Source organism: Mus caroli, unplaced genomic scaffold (assembly GCF_978045245.1).
Source record: "Mus caroli unplaced genomic scaffold, Mus_caroli_1 scaffold_7, whole genome shotgun sequence".
NCBI classification, from domain to species: domain Eukaryota; kingdom Metazoa; phylum Chordata; class Mammalia; order Rodentia; family Muridae; genus Mus; species Mus caroli.
In genome coordinates this window covers 20185503-20212078 of record NW_028227262.1, presented here as the reverse complement: position 1 = coordinate 20212078, position 26576 = coordinate 20185503, and the positions used below count along the sequence as shown (strand labels likewise).

The 26576-nt window shown below is 42.0% G+C and overlaps 1 protein-coding gene across 1 annotated transcript in view; it reads left to right on the top strand.

Moving 5' to 3' along the window:
* The first annotated feature begins 14115 nt into the window (after nucleotides 1-14115).
* The window catches only part of LOC110288125 (C-type lectin domain family 2 member I-like), a 28363-nt gene continuing 15902 nt past the window's right edge, over nucleotides 14116-26576 (top strand). The window contains exon 1 of the mRNA XM_085839858.1: nucleotides 14116-14228. The gene's annotated coding sequence lies outside the window, so the exon portion shown is untranslated. The remainder of the gene's footprint in view (nucleotides 14229-26576) is intronic.

The following is a 26576-nucleotide window of genomic DNA, read 5'->3' as shown; positions in this document are numbered from 1 at the left end:
GAATCTGCAAGCCTGAGATTCAGCACTCCACTATTTGCATGGCTGCACCTGTTCAGGAAAGCAGAGACTCTAAGTATATTTAGAACCTCCTCTAAAGTCTTGTCATCAGTGATCACCCAAAACAGTTCTTGAGTTTGAGCTGTTTTACTGGGATGGTAAATCACAGTCTCAGTCACATCCATCATTGAAGCCCTTAGAGCAGTTTACTAAGTGGGCATCCCCATATATAAAATGCCTAAAAACAGAATTGAAAATCACCCTTAGTGGGGTCACTCATGGCTGCAGTTCATTTGAATATGGCAGCAAGCACCAGCCCAATGCCTTGTACACACATTACAGGATTCACCATGGACAAATGACAAAGGAGTGGTGTTCAAATTCTGAGAATGTGAGACAGTAGGTGTAAAACTAGTGCAGGTGATTCCTCAGGGACTCTTTGATTCATATTACCAAAAAGCAGTGGAGACTGGTGAGATTTCATTACAGGAGCAAATGCAGTTCTGGGCTCTGCAGGCTTACTGTTTTTGGTTTCTTTTCAGGACTCTCATCCAAGGAGAGGAAATATATGCCTACCTGAGCAGCAATGGGATCAGCAGTTCCAGGATTTATTTACCTCGGATGTAGATCTGTAGCAAGCTCAACAACTACAGCCTCCACTGCCCAACTCCTTCTCCTGTCTAGCATTTACCAAGAGACTCTTCTTAGCCTGTTATCTATGGGTGCTACTTTTCCCCCTATGGTCCCACAGTGCTATTAACCGGGATTGAGAATATTTTTTAACATCACAAATGAAAACCATCGAGGCTGGAGAGATTGCTCAGTAGTTAAGAGCACTGACTGTTCTTCCACATGTCCCCAGTTCACATCTGAGCAACCACATGGTGTCTTACAAACATCTGTAATGACATCTCATGTCCTCTTCTGGGGTGTGTGAAAACAGGTACACTATACTTACATATAGTAAATAAGTAAATCTTAAAAAAGAAAATCATCTTAGAGAGGTGCACACATGGAGGATTACAAGACCATAGATGAGTTTTAAATAGATGTCAGCACTCATACCTTAAGCCTAAAGTACAACTAATGTTAGTGAACCCCACTTTTATGATATTAAGGTTTTGTGCAGAGAATTCTTCTTTTGAATTTATGAGACAAAAAAAAAAATGAGTCCCCAACGCACTTGTGACTTTTAATAATGAAAGCAGAATGGCTGGGATAGTGAGAAGCATTTGTAATCCCAGGTACCTAAGGGTTGAAACAGGAGGGTCTCAGGTTCAAGAGTGGGGGTGGAAAGCACGGAAACACTTTAATAATGATAGGGAAGATGAGAATCTGTCTGTAGCATCCCATAATTTGAAGAAAGATATTATACATGCTTTTCAAAAATTCAAACCAACATACAGAAGAATTTTCAAAAAGTGTGTAAAATTAAGATTTACTTTTTATTCTGCAATTTAAAAGATGAGGGACATTGGCGAAATGTTTCTCCACTTTAGTTTTCAATATTCCTATTTCCAATTATACTGTTCTAAGTATAATTATAATTACTTACTTTTCCTGTTCTAAGTGTTATGCATTTTATAAACACATGCCATTTTAATTTCACTATTTTATGCCAGGAGCCCTCTGGCCCAGGCCAGGGTAATGGTGGAGTCTATATAGCATCACTACAAGATAGTTCATCTTTGTGGATTTGCAGAGATCTGCCCCAAGTGGGAGTGTTCCTACTTAGCAATTGTTATATATGTTTAACAGTAACGGTAAAAGCACATTAATGGCAGGAACCTTTCCTAAAATGAGTTCCTCATAGCATTGCTTAATGAGGGTTCACCTGTCGCAGATTATATAATAATCTGAGGCAGGCCCCTTCAGGATGATCACCTGCTAGTTATTAGCTTGTCCCATTATGGGTCCTGACAATTTTATTGTATTTATTTCCTATCAAATGTGAGTTAAACTCCTTAGGCATTTAATACTTAATTTTACACTAGCATGTGCATTACTGAGCCTTTAAAAAAATATTGAAAATCTTATAGATTGAGCTACCATGTACTGATGAGTCCCAAAAGGGAAAAAATTATAGGCTAAAAGCTGCTCTTGGTCTCTTCATACTTTCTTCTCCCTCTTGGACTTTTTAAAGACTATATCAACTTGACATGCCAAGGGGGAGTTAATATCCATGGGAGGCCTCCAGGTCTTTAAGGAGAAAGATAAGGAAAAATGGAAGAAGGGGAGGGGAGAGGGACATAGGGGGAGGGTAGAGGGAAGGGAAAATAATAAAAAAATAAAACCAAAACACTACATTTGTACGGACTTCATTTATGCTTATTGCTTGTATGTTCGTATATATGTGCCCCACTTGTGCTGAGCAGACAACGCAGAGATAGCACAGACAGAGATCAGACTGGACCAGAAGGGATCAGCTCCCTGCTTGTTGTGTCCAGCCAGCAGATCACAGCCTGGGTTCTAGCCTGGAAAGGCATTTTGGAAATCTGGAAGAGAAGAGGGGCTAGGCGGCGAGAGAAAGGAATGTAAAGGAATGTAGCTAAGACAACATTCTGATCAAAGCTCAATTTTACTATTTCCAGACACTCAGTTATAAAGGAAGGGGGAGGGAACCCGATTTCCCGCCAAGTAATCTCAGGATCCAGTAGCAGCATGAACACGTGTGTGCCTCCAAGCAACAAAGCGGCAGGGTCCAGCAGTAGGCGTGGCAGGACGAATGAGCAGGAAGCTCCACCCTTGAACAAGCAGGTTCAAGCAGGTGGGGGAAGGGAGACCACACCTGCTTACTGTGAGTGGTGATGTGGATGCTGGAAATGGAGCAAGAGCAAGTGTCACTAAGTGCTGAGTCATCTTTCCAGCCTTTTTGTGTTCCTTTTATTGGCAAGGCTGATCAAGCTCTGCAAAAGTAGCATGTATCCCTGCAGTTTTTGTAATTTTCTTATAAGTTCTTGCCTAAATCTGTGACCCTCCTTATGTAGCTGGGGTCACAGGTGTGTGTCACCACACCAGCCATTCTGCTTCTCAATACTAAAGACCAAAAACATTTTTTAATATGCATTGATGCTTTGCCTGCATGTGTGTCTGTGCAAGGGTGCTACATCCTCTGAAACTGGAGTTACAGGCAGTTGTGACTCCCATATGGGTGCTGGGAATTGAATCAGGTCCAATGCTTCTAATCACACATACATTTTGAGTAACGTATTGTCTTTATTTTAAAGCCAGGTTTAATTATTTATTAGATGAATGCAAGCACATTTCACTCTGAAAATGACTTTCTCAGCCCCCCCATTTAGTCCTAATAATAATATTTTTTTGCAATCCATTTTACTTCCTACATCCTAAGAGATAGGTAGACTATGGTCCCAGGGATGGTTCAGAGAAAGAAATGTTAAACATTAAGAAAATGCTAATTTCAAGACAGTTAAAAGTTATCATTAATATTTCCATGATGTGTGTAGAACATGATTTTAATTTTTCAACCGTTGATACTCAACAAACAGAATAGTTATTTTAATTTGTATTTTCTTGTTATGTCTCCCTTTTCATTTCTGATTTTATTAATTTGGATATTGACTCTGTGCTCTCAGGTTAGTCTGGCTAAAGGTTTATGTATCTTGTTGATTTTCTCAAAGAACCAGCTCCTGGTTTTGTTGATTCTTTGCATACATCTTTTTGTTTCTATTTGGCTTGATTCTTTACTACCTTCTACTCCTCTTGGGTGCATTTGTTTCTTTTTGTTCTAGAGCTTTCAGACATGCTATCAAGCTGCTAGTGTAAGCTCTCTTCAGATTCTTTTTAGAGGCACTTAGAGCTATGAGTGTTTCTCCTACCACTGCTTTCATTGTGTCTTAAAAGTTTTTGTATGATGTTTCTCCATTTTCATTAACTTCTAAAAAGTCTTTAATTTCATTCTTTATTTCTTCCTTGACCAAGTTATCATTAAGTAGAGCATTGTTCAGCTTCCATGTGTATGTGTGATTTTCGTTGTTTTTGTTGGTATTTAAGACTAGCCTTAGCCTGCGGTGATCTGATAGCTTGCATGGGATTATTTCAGTCTTCCTGTATCCTTTGAGGCCTGCTTTGTGACCACTTATGTGGTCAGTTTTGGAGAAGGTATCATGAGGTGCTGAGATGAAAGTATATTCTTTTGCTTTTGGATGAAATGTTAGATCCATTTGGTTCATAACATCTGTTAGTTTCACTGTGTCTCTGCTTTGTTTCTGTTTCCATGATCTGTCCATTGCTGAGAGTGGGGTGTTGAAGTCTCCCACTATTATTGTGGAGGGTGCTATGTGTGCTTTGAACTTCAGTAATGTTCCTTTTATGAATGTGGGTGCCCTTGCATTTGAAGCATAGATGTTCAGAATTGAGAGTTCATCTTGGTAGATTTTTCCTTTGACCAGTATGGTGTCTCTCCTTATTTTTTTGATAACTTCTAGTTGAAAGTAGATTTTATTCAATATTAGAATGGCTACTGAATCTTGTTTTTTGGGTCCATTTGCTTGGAAAATTGTTTTGCAACCTTTTATTCTGAATTATTGTCTGTCTTTGTCACTGAGATGTATTGCCTGTATGCAGCAAAATGCTGAGTCCTGTTTACATATCCAGTCTGTTAACAAAAGAAGCTAACGGATGCAAAAATAAAATATAGAGATGTCTTAGTCAGGGTTTCTATTCCTGAACAAACATCATGACCAAGAAGCAAGTTGGGGAGGAAAGGGTTTATTCGGCTTACACTTCCATGCTGCTGTTCATCACCAAAGGAAGTCAGGACTTGAACTCAAACAGGTCTGAAAGCAGGAGCCGATGCAGAGGCCATGGAGGGATGTTCTTTACTGGCTTGCCTCCTCTGGCTTGCTCAGACTACTCTCTTATAGAACCCAAGACTACCAGCCCAGAGATGGTCCCACCCTCAAGGGGACCTTCCCCCTTGATCACTAATTGAGAAAATGTCTTACAGTTAGATCTCATGGACGCATTTCCTCAACTGAAGCTCCTTTCTCTGTGATAACTCCAGCTGTGTCAAGTTGACACAAAAATAGCCAGTACAAGGGACATTTACAGATGCCCACTTGAGAGAATTTCATAGTTTCACAAGCATGCCTTGAAGCTGTCATGTGAGTTCATAGAAGAGCAGGTATGTATGATACTGGTCAGATTAAAAGCTTTCCAGGCCTATGTTTTAAGCTGTCAGGCTTTTGTCTTAGGTCAAAAGGGCATAGGAGTTTTGCCTGCATGTATGTCTGAGAACCACATAAGAGAAGCAGAGGCCAGAAGAAGGTGTCTGAGCCTCCAGAATGAGAGTTATACAGATGGTGTGAGCAGCATGTGCACTGAGAAATTCACCCTGCTCTTCTGCAAAATCAGCAAGTGCTCTTAATCAATGAGCCATCACTCCAGCTATTTACTCACAGTCCAAATGTGGAATCACTGCTTTGCTGCTGGATGTTGCTGTATATTGCCTTTATGCATTCTGCTGCAGGAACAGATCACAACATTCATAGTCATAAACATATTACTCTTTCCAAAATGCACTGTGTTTACTCATTTTTCATCTGTTGCACTTCGTTCTCTATTACACTCTGTCACACACTGACATTTCTTGCATTATTTTTTAAGGTAGTATATATTTGGTTTTTAAAAAATTTTTTATTATATATTTTCTTCATTTACATTTCAAATGCTATCTTGAAAGTCTCCTATACAGTCCCCCTCACCCTAACCACTCACTCCCACCTCTTGGCCCTGGTGTTCCCCTGTACTGGAGCATATAAAGTTTGCAAGAACAAGGGGCATCTCTTCCCAATGATGGCCGACTGTACCATCTTCTGCTACATATGCAGCTAGAGACATGAGCTCTGGGTGTATTGGTTAGTTCATATTGTTGTTCTACCCATAGGGATGCAGAACCCTTCAGTACCTCCATTGGGGGCCCTTTGTTCCATCCAATAGATGACTGTGAGCATCCACTTCTGTATTGGCCAGGCACTGGTATAGCCTCACAAGAGACAGCTATATCAGGGTCCTTTCAGCAGAATCTTGCAGGGGTATGCAATAGTGTTTGGTGGCTGATTATGGAATGGATTCCAGGGTGGGGCAGTCTCTGGATGGTCCATCCTTTTGACTCAGATCCAAACATTTTCTCTGTAACTCCTTCCATGGGTATTTTGTTCCCCAGTTTAAGAAGGAATGAAGAATCAATGTGTTTGTCTTGCTTCTTCTTGATTTTCTTGAGTTTTGCAAATTGTGTTTTGGGTATTCTAAGTTTCTGGGCTAATATCCACTTATCAGTGAGTGCATATCAAGTGACTTCTTTTGTGATTGGTTTACCTCATGCAGGATGATATCCTCCAGATACATCCATTTGCCTAAGAATTTCATAAATTCATTGTTTTTAATAGCTGAGTAGTACACCATTGTGTAAATGTACCACATGTTTTGTATCCAGTCCTCTGTTGAGGGACATTTGGGCTCTTTCCAGCTTCTGGCTATTATAAATAAGGCTGCTATGGACATAATAGAGCATGTGTTCTTATTACCAGTTGGAACTTCTTTTGGGTATATGCCCAGGAGAGGTATTGCTGGATCTTCCAGTAGTATTATGTCCAATTTTCTGAGGAACCTACAGACTGACTTCCAGAGTGGTTGTACTAGCTTGCAATCACTCCAGTAATGGAGGAGTGTTCCTTTTCTCCACATCCTCTCCAGCATTTGCTGTCACCTAAATTTTTGATCTTAGCAATTCTGAGTGGTGTGAGGTGGATACTGAGGGTTGTTTTGATTTGCATTTTCCTGATGAGTAAGGATGTTGAACATTTTTTCACGTGCTTCTCAGCCATTCGGTATTCCTCAGTTGAGTATTCTTTGTTTAGCTCTGTACTCCATTTTTAATGGCGTTATTTGAATTTCTGGAGTCCAGCTTCTTAAGCTCTTGTATATATTGGATATTAGTCCCCTATCAGATTTAGGATTAGTAAACATCCCAGTCTGTTGGTGGCTGTCTTAGTCAGGGTTTCTATTCCTGCACAAACATCATGACCAAGAAGCAAGTTGGGGAGGAAAGGGTTTATTCGGCTTACCTTTCCATGCTGCTGTTCATCACCAAAGGAAGTCAGGACTGGAACTCAGACAGGTCAGGGAGCAGGAGCTGATACAGAAGCCATGGAGGGATGTTCTTTACTGGCTTGCCTCCCCAAGCTTGCTCAGCCTACTCTCTTATAGAACCCAAGACTACCAGCCCAGAGATGGTCCCACCCACAGGGGCCTTTCCCCCTTGATCACTAATTGAGAAAATGCCTTACAGTTGGATCTCATGGAGGCATTTCCTCAACTGAAGCTCCTTTCTCTGTGATAACTCAGCTGTGTCAAGTTGACACAAAAATAGCCAGTACAATTGACCCCTTGTCAACTTGACACACAAACACATCACTAGTAAGCCTCAACCCTTACATTCTTATTCATCTCCAAGATCTAAATAACTTTAAAAGTCCCACAGTCTTTACATATTCTTAAAATTTGAATCTCTTTAAAATATCCATCTCTTTTAAAATCCAAAGTCTTTTTACAATTAAAAGACTCTTAACTGTGGGCTCCACTAAAACAGTTTCTTCCTTCAAGAGGGAAAATATCAGGGCACAGTCACAATCAAAGCAAAAATCAATCTCCAACTGTCCAACGTCTGGGATCCAACTCACGATCTTCTGGGCTCCTCCAAGGGCTTGGGTCACTTCTCCAGCCATGCCCTTTGTAGCACACACGTCGTCCTCTGGGCTCCAGATGCCTGTACTCCACTGCTGCTGCTGCTCTTGGTGGTCATCTCATGGTACTGGCATCTCCAAAACACTGCATGACCCCTTCAGTCCTGGGCCTTCAATTGCAACTGAGGCTGCACCTTCACCAATGGCCTTCCGTGGCCTCTCGCAGTGCCGAGCCTCAGCTCCTCTGCATGACCCCTTCATGCCTTCAAAACCAGTACCACCTGGGTGACCCTTACACATTACCAAGTCCCGCTGCAGAAGGAGTACAACCTTGCCTATCTCTGGAACACAGCCTCTTTGTGCTTTCAGAAAACCCTTCCCAGAAGATGTCACCTCAACGATGCTGGTCTCTTCTTAATCACCGCTAATTTCTTAGCTCCAGCTAACCAGCATCAACAGTCCCAGTAATGCAAAGTTTTTGCTTTAGTAGTTCTGGTATCTTGTTAATCACAGCTGATTCTTCAGCCCCAGCTAACCAGAACTACAAAATCTTCACAATCAAAACAGCAATGGCCCTGAAAAGAGTCTTTAATTTTCCCTCTGAAATTTCACAAACCAGACCTCCATCTTCTACACTGTTCTCAACATTATCTTCCAAGCTCCTACACAACATCTGACAGAGCTCTTAACAACGAATGGATCTTCAAGCCCAAAGTTCCAACGTCCTTCCACAGTCCTCCCCAAAACATGGTCAGGTTGTCACAGGAATACCCCACTCTGCTGGTACCAATTTGTGTTAGTCAGGGTTTCTATTCCTGCACAAACATCATGACCAAGAAGCAAGTTGGGGAGGAAAGGGTTTATTCGGCTTACACTTCCATGCTGCTGTTCATCACCAAAGGAAGTCAGGACTGGAACTCAGACTGGTCAGGGAGCAGGAGCTGATACAGATGCCATGGAGGGATGTTCTTTACTGGCTTGCCTCCCCTGGCTTGCTCAGCCTACTCTCTTATAGAACCCAAGACTACCAGCCCAGAGATGGTCCCACCCACAGGGGCCTTTCCCCCTTGATCACTAATTGAGAAAATGCCTTACAGTTGGATCTCATGGAGGCATTTCCTCAACTGAAGCTCCTTTCTCTGTGATAACTCAGCTGTGTCAAGTTGACACAAAAATAGCCAGTACAGTGGCCTTTTTGTCTTATTGACATTATCTTTTGCCTTACAGATGCTTTGCAATTTTATGAGGTCCCATTTGTTGATTCTTGATCTTACAGTACAAGGCATTGCTGTTCTGTTAAGGAATTTTTCTTCTGTGTCCATATCTTCGAGGCTTTTCCTAACTTTCTCATCTATAAATTTCAGTGTCTCTGGTTTTATGTGGAGTTCTTCCATCCACTTAGAATTGAGATTTGTACAAGGAGATAAGAATAGATCAATCCACATTCTTCTACATGATAACCACCAGTTGTGCCAGCAACATTTGTTGAAAATGCTGTCTTTTTTCCACTGGGTGGTTTTAGCTCCTTTGTCAAAGATTAAGTGACCATAGGTGTGTGGGTTCATTTCTGGGTCTTTTATTCTATTCCATTGTTCTACCTGTCTGTCACTGGTCCAGTACCATGCAGTTTTTATCACAATTGCTCTGTAGTACAGCTTGAGGTCAGGCATGGTGATTCCACCAGGAGGTTCTTTTATTGTTGAGGATAGTTTTTGCTATCCTAGGCTTTTTGTTATTCCAGATGAATTTGCAAATTGGCCTCGCTATCTCAGTGTAGAGCTTAGTTGGAATTTTGATGGCGATTATATTGAATATGTAGATTGTCCAGGATCTTCTGTCTTTCATAGTCTCTAGTGAAAAGTCTGGTGTAATTCTAATAGGCCTACCTTTATATGTTACTTTGTTGGGAGCTATTAAGACAACTCTTGATCTCTAAATTGGGCCTCTCCCCCCGAGAAGAATAAGGGGTAAAAAGCGGGCCACCGACACATGGATTCTGAGAACAACCACGGGATGATCCAGCCCTAAGTCATCACTGATGTCCTGACCACACCCTGATACCACCAAGTTCCTGCTTCCCCGTGTAGCTCCCAAAAGAAAAAAATTCTATTGCCCCCCCTCCCATAAGTACTTTTCCTTTTGCTTGTATTGCCCCACCCCTCCCACTGATAAGTATCTGTACTTCCCCTTTTGCTTGTGCATTTAAGCCTTGGACCATTTTCAATAGATTTGGGGCCTTGATACATTCCAGAACGGTTTCCCTGTCGTTATTCGTACAAGGCCCACATCCCTCTCTACCCCCCATTTGGTTCTTAGGAGGAGGTCCCCTCGAGACCCTCGAATAACTGGACCTGCTGGACGGGTCATTACTTGACCTTTGCCCCTTACTGCTTTTAATATTCTAACTTTATGTATTGCATTTGTTGTTCTGTTATTATGTGTCTGAAGGAATTTCTTTTCTGGGGCTGAAAGAACCTAGTGGGGAAACCCCCACCCAACTCCCGATTCAGCGTGCACCCAAGAATCACGAATAGAACACAACACCTTGATGTAACAACACGAGGTATTTTAATGGCGGAGCTCCGGGTCGAAACGTATCTCACACAGGAGACAGTGGATTCAACCACGAGGCTTGGAAGCTAGGGGTTTTTATAGAAAAGGAGTGGGGCTGGGGGAGGAATTGGCGCGGTTTTACATGATTGGTCCATTTAAACATCAGCAGCCTGAGGTCAGAGGGGTGGGAGATAGGGAAGCGATGGGCCTGCCCGGGCATGTCCTGGTCTGTTCTGCTATGTTCTCAGCCCCAGGTTTCAAAGCTCACAAACAACTCTTTGGGCTATTTGACATACATTACATGAATCACAGGTCTCAAGTTTTATTTCCTTTCAGGGCAGCCTATTTGGAGTTCTATAGGCTACTTGTATGTTCATGTGCATCTCTTTCTTTAGGTTAGGGAAGTTTTCTTCTATAATTTTGTTGAAGTTATTTGCTGGCCCTTTAAGTTGAAATCTTCAGTCTCATCTACTCCTATTATCCGTAGATTTGGTCTTCTCATTGTGTCCTGGATTTCCTGCATGTTTTGAGTTAGGATCTTTTTGAATTTTGTGTTTTCTTTGATTGTTGTGTCCATGTTTTCTATGGAATCTTCTGCACCTGAGATTCTCTCTTCCATCTCTTGTATTCTGTTGTTGATGCTTGCATCTATGGTTCCAGATTTCTTTCCTAGGGTTTCTATCTCCAGAGTTGTCTCCCTTTGGGTTTTCTCTATTGTTTCTTCTTCCATTTTCAGATCTTGGATCATTTTGTTCAATTCCAACACCTGTTTGGTTGTGTTTTTCTGTAATTCTTTAAGGGATTTTTATGTTTCTTCTTTAAGGACTTCTACTTGTTTAGCAGTGTTTTCCTGTAATTCTTCAAGGGATTTTTGTGCTTCCTCTTTAAGGCCCTCTAAATGTTTAGCCATGTTCTCTTGTAGTTCTTTAGGTGAGTTATTAATTTCCTTCTTAAAATCCTCTACCGGCATCATGAGATATGATTTTAAATCTGAATCTTGCTTTTCGGGTGTGTTGGGGTATCCAGGACTCGCTGAGGTGGTACTGCTGGGTTTGGATGATGGTGAGCAGTCTTGGTTTCTGTTAGTAAGATTGTTCCATTTGCATTTCGCCATCTGGTAATCTCTGGCATTAGTTGTTATAGCTGTTTTTGGCTGGAGGTTGCTGTGATTCTGATAGTCTCTGTTAGCACTCCTGGGAGTTCAACTCTCTCCTGAGTCTCAGTGGGCAGAGTACTCTCAGCAGGCCATCTTTCCTCTGACAGGGGAGGAGCACAGATGTCTGGAGCTCAGATCTGCTTCTTGGCTGAAGATGATGACCCAAAACGGGGCCTGTCCCAGAAGCTATGTTGCTTCTTCAGTGTGCAGGTTCCCCTGCACAGACTGGTCTCTGAGGGACCAGGGATACAAGATAGATCTCTCACCTGCTCCAGCTGTTAGAGCTGTCCCTGGTGGCCATCTCTTCTTTGGCAGGGAAGGAGCACAGGGTCTAGAACTCAGATCTGCTGTGTTGTATCATTTTGATTTACTCATCATGAATCATAATACAATAGGAACTCTCATGTGGGCATGCACTAAGGAAGGGAATTGTTTGTGCTGGGATTGGTCAGGGTATCCGTTTAAAGCTGTGGATATTTTCTTTTCTACCTGTATCTCCACAGCCTCTCTTTAATGCTGTCTATAGCAAATATCAGCATCATTGTGTATTACTAGAATTGCCAAATTTGGAGACTCTATGATGGATATTCATCAAAATTAAAATAAATCCCCAAATTAATCACAACTGGGGATGGAGTAGGCTTTTCAAACTCATGATCCCATTTCCTTCAATAAGAGCACACCTTGTCGAACAAGGCCATATCTCCTAATTCTTCCTAAACAGCTCTACCAACTAGGTACCAAGCATTTGAATATTTGAGCCTATGGGGCCATTCTCATTCACCATAGTGTTATATAGGAATATGGGTAAAGGACTGTATGAGCCATCTCTGCTAAAGGGAAACATTGTTCTGTTCATGGTAAAGTTCTTTGTCATGAACTAAGGACTGGATAGATGGCTCAGCTATGCAAAGCTAGGATCACAACTGAAAAGACAAGAACAATGGCTAAAACTTCCCATTGTTAGACACTCTTTCCATCATGAGTTTTGGGAGGTGAAGAACTAAATGAGAAGGTCAAAACCAGGCAACCTCATTAGCTCAAAAAAACCTGAACAAAGACTACCTTCAGCAAGGATGGAAAATGTGGTGTTGGGTTGCTTCTGACTTATCTCCTGTGCTAGAAGACCTCAGGAAATAAACTCTCAGATCCTTGTTTTGCACCTCAAATTTGTGCTGACATCTGAGAAAATTACCGCTTGGACATCAGAAAATCTGGTGACCCATCTCCAACTGCATTGACAATTTCCAAGTAACAGAATTTAAAAACCCTCTGACTACATTTCTATTAACTCTCATTTTATAATATATTTTATTTAATATATTATATTACTATATTAATTATACATCCTTATATTTTATATAGTTAATATACTAAATATTCTATTTTTTAAAATTAGCCTTGGCTGACTTGGAGCTCCCTATATAGACCAGGCTAGCCTCCAATTCATAGAGCTCTACCTGCAACAGCCTTCCCAGGGCCAGGATCAGAGCAAATGTGTAACCATACCACCACCTAAATATTTTATCCTAAATACTTTTTAAATAGTCTGAGATATTTACAAATTCCTTGGCATATGTTCCTAAATGATAAAAATAATTCTAAACGTATCCTGCATGAGGATGAGGATGTTCTGTTGTTACATTTTTGGGGTACCTACATTCTAAGTCCAAATTCTTTAAGCCTGTGAATTCAGGTCTGAGCAATCTGACACCCTCTCCTGGCCTCTATAGGCACCTGCATGGTTCCACAGAGAGTCACACCCACATACGTAGTCAAAATCTAGAGCAGTTTTTCTATACCTGTGAGATGCAACCCCTTTTTCAGAATGGGGGAGTCGAATTACCCTTTCACAGGGGTCTCATATGAGACATCCTACATATCAAATATTTACATTATAATTCATAATCGTACCAGAAGTACAGTTATGAAGTATCAACAAAATAATTTTATGGTTGAGAGTCACCACAATGTGCAGAACTGTATTGAAGAGTCACAGTATGGGCAAAGTTGAGAAACACTGGTCGAGAGGCATTCCTTGTGGTGATAAAGGTGGCAGTGGGCATTATCTTTCTGTCTCCACACCACTAGCAAAATGATTCCATATGTAAACATGTAATATGAGACAGCCTGAGTCTGTAGTCCTGAGGCAGGATCTGGCTCCAGAACAAAGGATCTCTTATTCCCTGAGAGGCAAGAAGTGTTTTTAGCTCTGACTATGATCCCCAACTCTCTCCTTTCTGACTGTGTCTTCTAGAGATTCTGTCTCTGGGCTTTTCAACACACAGACTCCTCTGACCTTGCCCTGGGTGTCCCTGTAAATAATGCTCTCAAAACCCAGAGCTGTAACAACGTGGGGCTCACCTACCCTGAAGATCACTGTCTGATGTGTGGTATTCAGGGCAGGAAAGGATTGGTAATATTTTCTTTTTGTTGGTGTCGTGTGTGTGTTTGTGTGTTTTTTTGTTGTCGTCTTTTATTTCCAAATTGATTCCCTCTGGACAGTAAAACTGGTCTCACTTTCCAGCCTCTTTTGGCTTTGTTAAAAGCTCTTTATCTACAGCATTAGTTTCACTTGCCTCCCTTACAATGATTCAATTTGAGTCAAACAAGTTTGCACAGGAAGGAGGAGCTCAAGTTACCGGATTGGCCGGTTGGGTTGGCTAAATGCTGAAACCTCCTATGTATTTGTGCTTCTCAGCTTTCAATTTTCAATCCTGTAGTGGAAACTCAGCTTCTCAGCTCTGAGATGAGTGTCACAAAGGCTTCCCTACCTATGCTCAGCACTACAGGCAGCCCAAAGGAGGGAGAAGTCGGTATGTATTCAATAGTATTTGAACCAAACTATAAGAGCAGAGAGGATCTTCACCAGGGAAGGAAGGCAAAAGAGCTGAACCTTGAACAAAATAAGAACAGAAGGGCGACTGTGAGCCTGTCACGGTGGGTCTGCAGAGCAGGAGAATGCAGACGGGATTAGCTATGAGGTTGTTACATTAGTTATTCTATTGGAGCATACAATACTCGAATAGTTCTCAGGCAAGAGAAATGAGCAGCGAGTCTCCTTCTAAGAGTCAGAGCTGTAGCCACAGCGTTCTTTCTTTGTACTTATCTTGGAGACCACTCTTCCTAGGGATCTGGTATGCTACAGTTTGGTGGATTACCTTATTGTAGAAATTGCTAGTTCTACATTTCCCTGAGTGGAGGATATTCAAACAATAGCTTTGCAATATGCATAGTGACAGAAGGTGCCTGGGAAGCTTGGGGCTTTTGTTTGCAGATCCATTGTAATTAAAAAAGAATTGTAAGGAGGTGGCATGGGGTGGGTTTGGGGGTTTGAACCTACCCAGGACCAAATCCTTTCCATTTTGAGCTCTTGTTAAGTTATAGAAAAAGAATATAATGGGGTTTTCTTCTTCAGCCTTCAGAAAGGAAGCAATATTTTGTTTCTTGTGTTTCAAACTATCTATGCTTCATTATATTGTGTTCCTTTATCTTCCTTTTTTCCTTCATTCCTGTTCCTTCATCTCTTTTCTTCTTTTTGTCATTAATTTGAAGAATACTGGATTTTGAGAAAACAAAATCGATATTTATCAACATACAAAATTCACAACAAATGTTAATGCTTATCACTTAAGCCAAGTATTCTGACTGAAACTATTATTATAATTACTGATAATGATGATGAGAATTGATTGCTTCTTCTGCATTTCAGATAATGTTAGGATAGTGCCATAGCAAGAAGGGGAAATATGAAGAATTTTGTCAATAAAAACTGAGTTTTGGTAAAGAAGTACTACAGACAGATCCCTTTTTTGGGTCTCCTATCTGCATGGAACCGGCTACTGGTTGCAGGTGGGTTAAGGAGTCAGCAAAAGTGGGGTGACAAACAGACACAACATGAGAGAGTGTTTTGAATCTGAGTGTAATGTCCACAGGAAAAACGGACTTTTTTTTATACAGAAGAAAAACAAAACAAAACAAAACAAAACAAGAAAAGCCAGGTGGGACACATCTGCCAAGTTTCTGTGACACAAAACAGAAGGAATGCAAACATCAAAAGATGGAGGAGGATCAGGCCGCATTTACCACTTAGAATGGAGCCAGGTGTAATGCTGGTCTATTGTTAAACCTGCCACCAGGGGTTCTTAGTAAATACCTGATAATGCTGTTCCTTTGGTCCTAGTGAAGAAACCTGTCCCAGGGGGGATTCCCTAACTCTTTCAAGGTTAATGGACCTATTTGATAGGTCATTTTGTATTCCCTTGTTTGGGTGAGACTGGGCTATTGTTCTAAGTAATCACTTTGCAGACTAGTCCTGAGCTATTCTAGCTCTGTTCTTTGTAATGCCTAATTAGTTTCACTGTCTCTATTAGAAGTAAATTTGAATGTTATTGAATAGGTAACATTCTCACTGAATTCCTACTGAATTCTAAGTCTGCTTCAAGGATTTCAAGGATGTTGGAACACTGGTGGAGGCTTACCTATGTCAAAATTCAATGTTTAAAGGCACTTATAATAAAACAATACTGAAGGAGAGCATACACCATACTATTGTGGGGACAGGGTTTGAGTATAAGGGCTATGAGAATGTCAAGGTTCCAGGAGACTGAGTTTCCTTGAAACTCTGCCTCGTGACTGCCTTCAGGCCTTTTGACCCTGACAGGCAGACTTCACTGGAGTGGGAATAGCAAAGAAGTAACAGGTTACATCTGTGAAAGCTTGTATCAGAACTTGCTTATCGTTTTTGTGAAGTCTATAAAAAATCTGGCAGCCCTAGCTAGTTAATGAATTTATTAACGAGTAACTATGATGAAGGATTACCTTAGGGTAAGGAGCTAGGTCTGTTTTCTAGCTGTCAAGCTATAGTTTCTTTTGTCGTTAATGGAGTCAGAATCCTGGGGAAGAATAAATTATAATCTTGGAGTCATATATTAATCAAAGAATGATAGAGTTCATCTATAGTCCAAACAGTTCCCAGGTCCCTATATTCTCCATGGTAACTTAGGTGGAGTCACTAGGGCTTTCAAGCCCCGAATAAGGAGGGCCTTGTCCTCCTTGGAACAGGTAATGCATGGAATGAAAAATTGTTGACCTTCACTCAGGCAATATAAGTCACTTGACTCTTAGGGTATCCAGTCTTATCCACAGTGTTTTTCAGTGGTTGTCATACCACAATCTAGGTGGTCTCTTGCAGCTGTGTCTATATCTTCCGAGTCCTTGGGAATATGCTGTTGGGCTTTGGGAGATTCTATCTGTCATAAACTTATTAATTATTAGCAGACTTCTGAGAAGATTGAAGGCTATATCGATTGGTCATATCTGAGTTAGACGTTTGTTAAATTATTTCTTTGAGAATGTATGTAGTAAATATAGCACACTATAATTTGCTGGAGCTGGTGAATTTTGACCTGTTCTGTTGCTGATCTACAGAGTGAGACAGGCATGCATGCATGTTTTGTTGAGGTACCAGGCAAGCCCCTGCTCCAGGGGTGTGGCATGTGCATGCAGCCTAAATAGCACAGATTGTAAGGAGTAAAAATAACAGCTTGCATGTCCCAGGTAGCTCAGGGGTGAGGTACCACTGAACTACAGTGCTGATGGTGTCATGGGTTTGGGGTGGTCCTGTGGCATGCAGGGCTCATACACAAGCAGGTGGGGTGGGACTTTCTCCTAGCAGCCAGAAGCTCTGGCACAGTGCGGGCTGGTGCTGCCCTATCTCACCTAATGGGTAAGGGAAGGGAAGCACCTGAAGTAGCTTTCAGTCTCCTGGCAACGTGTGCATTATTCCAACAGCAGGCAGCTCATGCTCACTTCATGAGTCCTGAGCAGAGGGAGAAAGAAAGAGAGAGAGGGGCTCATGCATGGGCACATGTGTGTGTGAGTGTGTGTGTGTGTGTGTGTGTGTGTGTGTGTGTGTGAGCACAAATAGCAGGGCAGACAGTGGAGCAGACACCCATGGAGTGGGAAAAATGGTGTCTCAGGGACAGAGTCCCAGATAGAGTGTGGGAAGCACAAGGGGGCAGGGTTAAAACTGTTTTTCTCACCACTGCAGCATCACTCAGCAGAATGAGGAAGCAAGGGGGAAAGAGGGACAGGGGCAGATAGGTGGTGTGCAAGAAAACAACATCTCAGCAGACAGAGTTCCTGGCAGGATGCAAGGGGCAGAGCCAGACCTGCTTTTTACTTGAACCAGGAGCAGAGCAAATAGCAAGAGAATGAGGGCTGTTGTGTCCGGCCAGCAGATCACAGGTCTGGGTTCTAGCCTGGAAAGGCATTTTGGAAACCTGAAAGAGAAGAGGGGCTAGGCTGCACGAGATAAAGAAGGAACCAAGACAAGGCTGTGCTCAAGGTTCAATTTTAATGTCAGCAAACAAGCTTTATAAAGAAAAGGGGAGGCCTGTCCTGGGCCAAGCAAAGTTCCTTTGAAGTAGATAGGTCAGCCTTTTAGTGGGAACTCACAAAGATCCAGAAAGTCTTAGAAGAGAAGCCTCAGGCAGGTTGGACCTTGGGCAGGTAGTGGCACATCAAAGGAGCAGCACAGCAGGTGGCTCTGCTTAAGCAGCCTATCGTCATGGCCAGCATTGCTAAGCTGGAAGGAGGTAACAGATTGCTATTTCCAGCTGGCAACAGCAGCCACAGCAGGGGGACCCATAGCATGTGAATGAGGGAGGGGGGACTGGGAAGCCTATACTATGGATCACTATCTAGAGAGTTGTTTTAAAGTGCCAGTTTAGTGACCATGTAGAGATAGTTCAGGAAAACCCAGTAAATAGGGACAAGGCAGAGAAGACCAACCCATGGATGAGAATAGGGTTATTAACTAAACCTACTAGCATCCTGAGGATACTATTAATAACCAGAGAGGCTGACAGCCAGGCCAAACTACCAGGTCATCACATGATGGGCTGGGGCCTGAGCTCTGGGTTAATGCCATGAGGGATAGAGAGCAGTTCACCTAGTCCTGGGATTTCTCAACAGCGGTGGGGGGTGCGGGGGGAGGAACCTTCTCAGAGGAGAGGGTAAAAATCTCACCAAAGGGAAAATGTCCTAGGGAAGCACTGGGGTAGCTCCAAGCTCAAGAACTCTCCCCGGGGACCATGGGGACATTTACACTGACCAGTGTGGGGAGGGTGCTTACCATTCACACAAGTTTGGGCTAGTGAGCATTGGCTCTCCATGTGGTAGCAGGGAGGATGTAAACCTGCTGAGTTTCTAAATCTGAGTCTGAGTACCAAATGCTGTGCTTAAGAAAAGATAAGGAGAGAAGGAATATGTTTGTTGGATATGTAGCAAAGTATGGGGGAAGGGGATGTCTCTGTGGTCCATTCAGAGGCATCCCTTCCGCTTGAGGGACAAGCCATGTGATATCATATATTCAGGGCATGGGGAGGGGAGTTGCGAGGGTAGGGAGGAGAGAGAGAGAGAGAGAGAGAGAGAGAGAGAGAGAGAGAGAGAGAGAGAGAGAGAGAGAGAGAAGACTAGAGTAGAGGCTGGACAAGAACACATAGAGAAAGTGGGGGAAGGGAATGGGAGGGAGGGGGGAAGGGACAAGAGAACATGGTGAGAGCAAGAGAGCAGAGGAGGGGAGCAGCCCCTTTTACAGTGAGTCAGGCACACCAGGCTGTTGCCAGGTAACTGTGGGGCAGAGCTTAAACAAAAGGTAAACACCACTGATCTAAGAATAGTTATGTATTCAGAAATTTGAAAGCAGCTCAAAATAAAACATCTGCCTATATTTTGCAGAAGGTTTTAAAAAAGCCAATGGAAAACTTCTAGATTAGAGTAGCTCAAGCAGAAATAAGTTGGTGACTATTGAGCTATTGTTAGACCTAGTGGGGAAACCCCCACCCCATTCCCGATTCGGCGTGCACCCAAAAAATCACGAAGGACCATCTCTTGCTGTAATTACATGAGGACGTTTAATTACGGAGCTCCGGTCCGACATGCATCTCACACAGGAGATAACGGATGTAGGCCACGAGGCTCGAAAGCTAGGAGTTTTTATGGAGTAAGGGGCTTAGGGGTGTGGAATTCAGCATAGGGACACACTATTGGCTTATTCAAACATTATCAGAAGGATTACAGAGCAACAGGACTTCATTCCTGTGGGCTGGGGGCTTATCTTTGTTCACATAGCAACCAGTTGATGTATGACTTTTACCCGGTGCCAAGGGGCAATAGACAGAGGGGAGGTTCTGGCCAGATGGCCTTGCCTGCATCCTTGAATTCTTTTCATCTTCACAGTTAAGATGTTCTTAGGAATGCCTTAACAACAGCCCTGCCCTGGCAGGCCTGGGGGCTGTTCTGCTTTGTTCTCAGTCCCAGGCCTTGGCAGTGGGCTCTTAAACAACTCACAAGTTACAATTATTTTACCTTCCTTCACTATCAGATAAAAACAAAACAAAAAAACTACAACTGTGTGATCAGACTCTTAAGCTCTTAAAATAAGCTGGAGTACAGTTGGTTTTATGGGTTACTCTAGAGCTTGCTGAGAGCCCAAAGCTGAGGAACATTTGGACAGAGTGAGAGATGATATGGTCAAATTTTTCCTATTTAATGTCCCTGCCTCAGTGCTCAGTCATATTGATTGACACTGTCAACATTGGTGGATATTTGGGTTGTGAATTTAACAAACATTTTTAATGAAACATTTTTTTTGTATTATTCTTTAATCTTCTTTTACAATCTAGTAGTTATCCCCTTCCCAGTCTGCCCTTCAACTGTCCTTCATCCCATTCCTTCTCCCCTGTCTTCAAAAGGATATTCCCACCCCTCCACCCCCACACCACCAAACCTCCCCACATTCTGGCGCCTCAAGTCTCTAGAGAGTTAGATGCATCGCCTCTCACTGAGGCTATACCAGTTAGTCCTATGCTGTACGTGTGTTGGGGGTCTCATATCAGCTAGTGTATGCTGCCTGGTTGGTGGCTCAGTGTCTGAGAGATCTTGGGGGTTCAGGCTAGTTGAGACTGCTGGGTAGTCCTTCTTCTCAGCTTCTCCAGCCTTTCCTTAATTCAGCAACAGAGGTCAGCAGCTTCTGTCCTTTGTTTGGCTCTAAGTATATGCATACTCAGGGGTTTTCAGGTGTTATTCGAGGGCAGTCATGATAAGCTCCTGTCTGTAACACACCATAGCATCAGTAATATTGTGTCCGGCCTTGGAGCTTCCTCTTGAGCTGGATCCCAATTTGGGGCTGTCACTGAATCTCCTTTACCTCAGTCTCTTCTCCATTTTTGTCCCTGCAGTTCTTTTAGACAAGAATAATTCTGGGTCATAGTTTTTGACCCCATCCACTTGATGCCCTGTCTTTCTGCTGGAGGTAGAGTCTACAAGTTCCCTCTCCCCACTGTTGGGCATTTCATCTAGGGTCCCTCCCTTTTAGTCCTGATTGTCTCTCACCACCCAGGTCTGTGGTAATTCTAGAGGTTCCAAACCCTGACTCCTGGCTAACCTCCTGCATACCCAGATTGCCTGTTTCTATTCTTTCTGCCTGCCCTCAGGGCTTTGACCCTGTTACCCCACTAATACCTGATCATGCTCCCCTTTTCCCCTCCCTGACCCCTCTCCAACCAAGGTGACTCCCTCCCTCTGCCTCTTGTGGTTGCTTTCTTCTCCCTCCCAAGTGGGATTGAGGCATCCTCACTTGGGCCCCTCAATTTGTTAATCTTGACTTCTATGGGTTGTATCGTGGGCATTCTGTATTTTTTTTTTTTTGGCTAATATAAACTTATTAGTGTGTGCATAGCAATAAGAATCTCTAATGTCACTGCCAATATTCATAATGATGGAAACACAGATTTTCATGTCCTCTTGTGTAAATATGTGGGTAGGAGGGCCAGAGCATATAGTATGTGTATTCTCATTTGAAGAAAGTGGTGATCTGTTTTCAACTGTCTTTCCTCAAACGCAGTAGCAATGAACATATGTAATGCTAGTGTATGTTCAAGTATTTGGCCCATTCTTATTCTTTTTGTTTTCTTTGACTTTTGTTTTTAAATAATTGAATTCTCCAAACTATCAGAATGCTCTAGATACAACTTCCTGTTGATCTATATCTTACAAAAATTGTAAATTCCCTTTATAGAAGTTGGAAAAAAAAAGATTTTTTTTTGTTTTTTGTTTTGTTTGATTTTTGAATTAGAGCAAAGTATGTATATTTCATTTTAATCTAAGTTGGATAAGGATTTTGCTATAAACTTGAGACATTTTTATTCAAGGCAAGTTCACAGAGATTTTTCTTTTCACTTTTCCTCAGATAGTTTTATAGCCCTATGCTTCATGTTTAAGTTGCCTTTTATAGGAGGAGGTAGGAGATCAGAGAGACAGAGTACCATGTGCACAGCATGGCCAGGGTCAGTCTCCTGGGATAATTATAAGTTAGGCCCAGACATTGGACTTGCTTCATTTTTTTTTGTATTTTTCTTTTATTATTATTATGCTTATTATTATTACTATTAATTTGGTTTGTGTGTTTATGACTTCACCAAAACAATACTTATGTCTTTGTTTCTGTCACTCTGATTTGGTGTTATCACTTGTACAAATTTGGCCTCATTTTTAAATTGTTCTGCTAGACTGATTCTATTCCCTTTTCATGAAATTTAAAATTTACTTTGTGCTAGAGAGATGGCATGTGACTAAAAGCACTGGGTACTCTTTTAGGGGAACTAGGTTCAGTTCCCAGTGTCCTCATGGCCCCTCACAACTGTAATTTCAGCTCCAGGGAACTCAACATTCTTTCTTGTCTCCTCAGGCATCAGGCATGCATACAGCACATACACAGACACACATGCAGGCAAATTACCCATATGCATTAAATACAAATACATTTTAAATGAATAAAATTACCTTTCTGATTTTTTGAAATGCCCAATATCCACAAATATGTTCCTTCAAATCCTAACTTGCTAAGAATTTTTGTTATTTTAGACTAATATTAATTTTTTCACATGATTTTGGTAAGCTTGATAAAACGCCCCCATATTTCACCCATTAGTTATGTGAGTGTGTTCTATTAAATTTATGTGCATTTATTAATTAATTTATTTTCTGACTAGGTTCTTTGAGACTGATCCTTACATAATCCAGGTTGAGCTCTTTCCCCAACCTGCAGGGATAATCAGTGGGGACCAAGGGCAGGAGAGAGAGAGGGGGGGAGGGAGAGAGGGAGGGAGGGAGAGAGAGAGAGAGAGAGAGAGAGAGAGAGAGAGAGAGAGAAGAGAGAAGAGAGAGAAAAGACACGAAGAAAGAGAGCAAGTCAATCATACTGATCAAGTTCTGAATATAAGCATAAGCAAGAGGTGGCTCCAAGGGAGGGGGGAAGAGTCCAGGGGCTAACTGAAGGTTAGGTGGCAATCTTCAGCTCCTGGAACCAATGGTCACAGTGTCCTCTTTTCTCACAAACATTTTTACTGTTATGACCACGAATGTTCTCTCAGGATTGTTTATGTAAGCTATAAAATTTTCACAAGGCCATGGGTGAGGCCATGGCTCTTGGCAGAGTTAAAACTTCCAATGTAGCCAAGGCTAGCCTTGTACTCCTGACTCCAGCTTCTGCCTCCCTAGCACAGGAAATATAAAAGTGTACCAACCTGTTTGTCTCATTGACTGGAGCAGGAGTTACACAGGTGGTTATGAGCTGCCCCTTTAGGAGCTGAGATTGGGAAATCAACACGGGTCCTCTATAAGAGCATCAACCGTTCTTAACCCCTCAGTCCTAACCAGTCTCTTCTTATGGAACAAAATCTATGGATAGCTTGGTTGTTGTTTGCTTTCAACCTGATCTTCACTCTTTCTGTTTCTTGCCTCTTCATTTACCCTTAGTTCAATGACTGGATGACTCCATGTTTTCTTTTCCTCTAGTCTTCTGTGAGTGATGGTCATCATTTATAGACCAGAACTTTCTGTGAAGGGGTTTGCATGGGTGAATACAAGCCAAATCTACACATTTCTTGAGATTGATATTAAACGTTTCTTGTGATTGATATTCTCATATCTATACTCTTCAAGAAAATGCTCCAAGGAAAATGTCTCAGAATCATCTCCCCCCAAGTATTCTGCCCTGCTTTACTGCCTCTGTGGAGTGATCATAGTCCTCACTGTAGCTGCAGTTGCTCTTTTTATTGCTTTCAGAGGCAAGTGACTTATTGTCCAAATTCTGTGGCATTCTGTCCACATTAACATTGTCAGTTATGTTCAATGACCACTGTGAAACAGGCATTGTGGGAAGGGCTCTAAAGAAAACACAGTGGAAGTTGCTGTTCTCTGGAAACTTTGGTTCCAGCAGGAAGATGCAGTGAAGGAACACACAGGCCATGGTGTACACAGGAGGTGTGTTCATCATCCCTGGGAAGATGACATTCAGCAGCCTCCAGACAGAGATGAAGGGGACATAGGTTCACTTGAGGAAACTTTCCAAGGCAGAGAACAAGGAGAGAAAAACTCCAAGGAGGAACCTTAAGGAAGGCTGAGGACAGAGAAGAGTAATATGGCCAGAAAGGTACAGTACCTCCCACCATGACCCATGGGTTTAGTTACCAGGATCGACTGTACTTTGAATGTATTAAATGTAGTTTCTCAAGTCATAAATTCATAGGATTTTAGTACCTCACTGTTCAGAATAGTGTAATAAAATTTTACACTGTCCTCTTAATTTTGTAAATCATCCTTTAATGCAACATGTCCATACTGTATACAGTACCTACCCAATAGTTCTCACTGCTGTCCCAATTATTAGGGTGCCTGTCAATAGATGTCCCTACAGAGTGCTTATTGCTCTAGTAACAACTATTGTAGTAACCGATGACCCAAAACTCAGATAGTGATGCTATTATAGAAATGCATTCCTGGAAGCCCTACTGACAGCAAGCATCTGAGACTGAGTGGGACACAGGCCCACCATGCTCAGGGGAGGATTCCTACAGATCACTTGGGAAAGCTACAATCACATTTACAGCTCACAGCTGAGCTCAGAAGGGTATTCCAAAAAGAGCCAAAGCATGTGTGTTATAATTCACGGTATTGTCTAAATTTTAGTGAGAACGACAGAACAGATATCAACCAAAAATACCTATGTTGCTTGCCTGAGAAGCTAGATTGAATTTGGAAATAAATGTTTTTGTTTTTCTGAATACTCAATAAAGGGGACATTCAGCCAGACGTTTTGCATGGCACAAGAGGTCCAACTAGATCAGTTTGACAACAAGGAGGAGCTGTAAGAAATAGTCATGGATTGGTTTGTCTGTTGAAAATTATATTACTTTGAGATAGAGAGGTTACAGATAAAGCATGAGGAAGAATCCCATCCCAAGCATGTGGAGACATGGGGAATGTGTGAGTGTGTGGCAATTGCTGATGCTAGACTTCTGACTGGAGTCCTGAGACATTCAAGAAATATTCTCTCACATAGTGCTCATAGGCATCTAGAAGGTCAGATATGCCATTTTACTGGGATACCTGGTTGTCATGAGTGTTTTTCTGTAAGATGGCACATGTTGCATACTGTTAATAACTGCAATAGAAAGTTAGCCCAGAACTATTATGGCCACAGAGGAATGTATCATTACATTTGATACTTTAATTCAAATGACATAGTTTACAATGACTGATGCCAAGTGGATCCACTGAGATCTGGAGACTAATATACCTCCAAATTCTGTGACCCTCAGTTCCACCCTCCTGTTACCTCTATAGGTAGCTGTGGAGTAGAGAGACTCCAGAATTATCTGAAACAATGACACCCATATATTCTTGGCTTTATGTGTTTTATGACAGAATTTCCTAGGGAAATACAAGGGGACTTTTGACTACTGGATCAGTCCGCACAGAGTCGTCAAAGCACCCTTGGAGGTGAACAGACAACACTGAGTATAACAACATGTATGTTTTCACAATGTGTTCCCTTCTGTGTTCATGTGTTGTGACATGCATCAGTTGTGGCTATGAGGGTTGAATGGCTCTGTTGCATGAATCTTACTGTACTGGTATGGAAGAAAAGCAACTCTTGGACTCGAGGTGTGCCCTGGGCATAGGTTGTGTGCCTCATGCAATAACCAATTTCCAGCAAACTCCACATCCTGACAAATTTAAGTCAATTGGATAATCTCCCATTTACGAACCCTCAACTTAAAGCATTTTCTTAGGGTTATTTCCCTCTAAATATTTAGCATGATGGTGGCAATTGGGATAGATGTTATCTGCTATCACCACTTGAAAATCTTTCCTTGGTGATAACTGCCCTTGCATGATGTAGACAGAACTGCTGATGGACAAGGGCTCTAAAACAATTGGAAGGTACTTCAGAATTGCAAGCCTGAGAATTATCAGCCTTCGGTTTGCATGGTTGTACCTGTTCACTGAAGAAGAGACTCCAGGAACATTGAGAGTCTCCCCTAAGGTCTTGTCATCAATGATCACTGGGGACAGCTCTTGAATGTGAGCACAGCCATTTTGAACAGACCCATTTCACTGGAACATTAAAGTACATAACCAGTCACCTCCATCATTAAAGACCTTCTAGCAATTTACAAGTGGTGTATTTTTCCCACTTTTATACATATGTGAAAGTACTTCAAGAAAGTATTGAAAATTACCCTTATGGGGCTATACAGTGCTACAGTCCATTTGAACATGGCAGCAAGCATTGTACACATAGTACGGGATTCAATAAGGATGAGTAATAGAGGTGAGGTGATCCAATTAAACCCTAAGGATGTAAAAGTCCCTAGGTGCAAAACTAGGGCATGAGATTCCAGTGGGCTCTGAGTCTGATTTATAGCATAAATAAGTGGTGAAGAGGAGTGAGATATGATTGTTGGAGTGAGTGCAATGGCAGACTCTGCAGAAATCTTTTTTTTTTTTCCTTTAGGGTTCCCATTCAAGGAGCTGAAAACTATAGCTTCCTGAGTAACAAGATCAGCAATAGCATGGGCTACTTAAATAGGAAGTGGATTTGTAGCAAGTCCAGTAGCTACACCTTACTAATGCTAGTGTCCTGTCTACATCATAGCAATCATGAGGAATATATAACAACTTATCTACTGTTGCTGCCTCATTAATGATCTGCTAAAATCATTATCACAATCAGTACATAATGCATGGTGATATCAAAGATGACAATTCTCTCTGAAGACTATTCATATGCGTGCTTTAGACAGGGTTCGGGC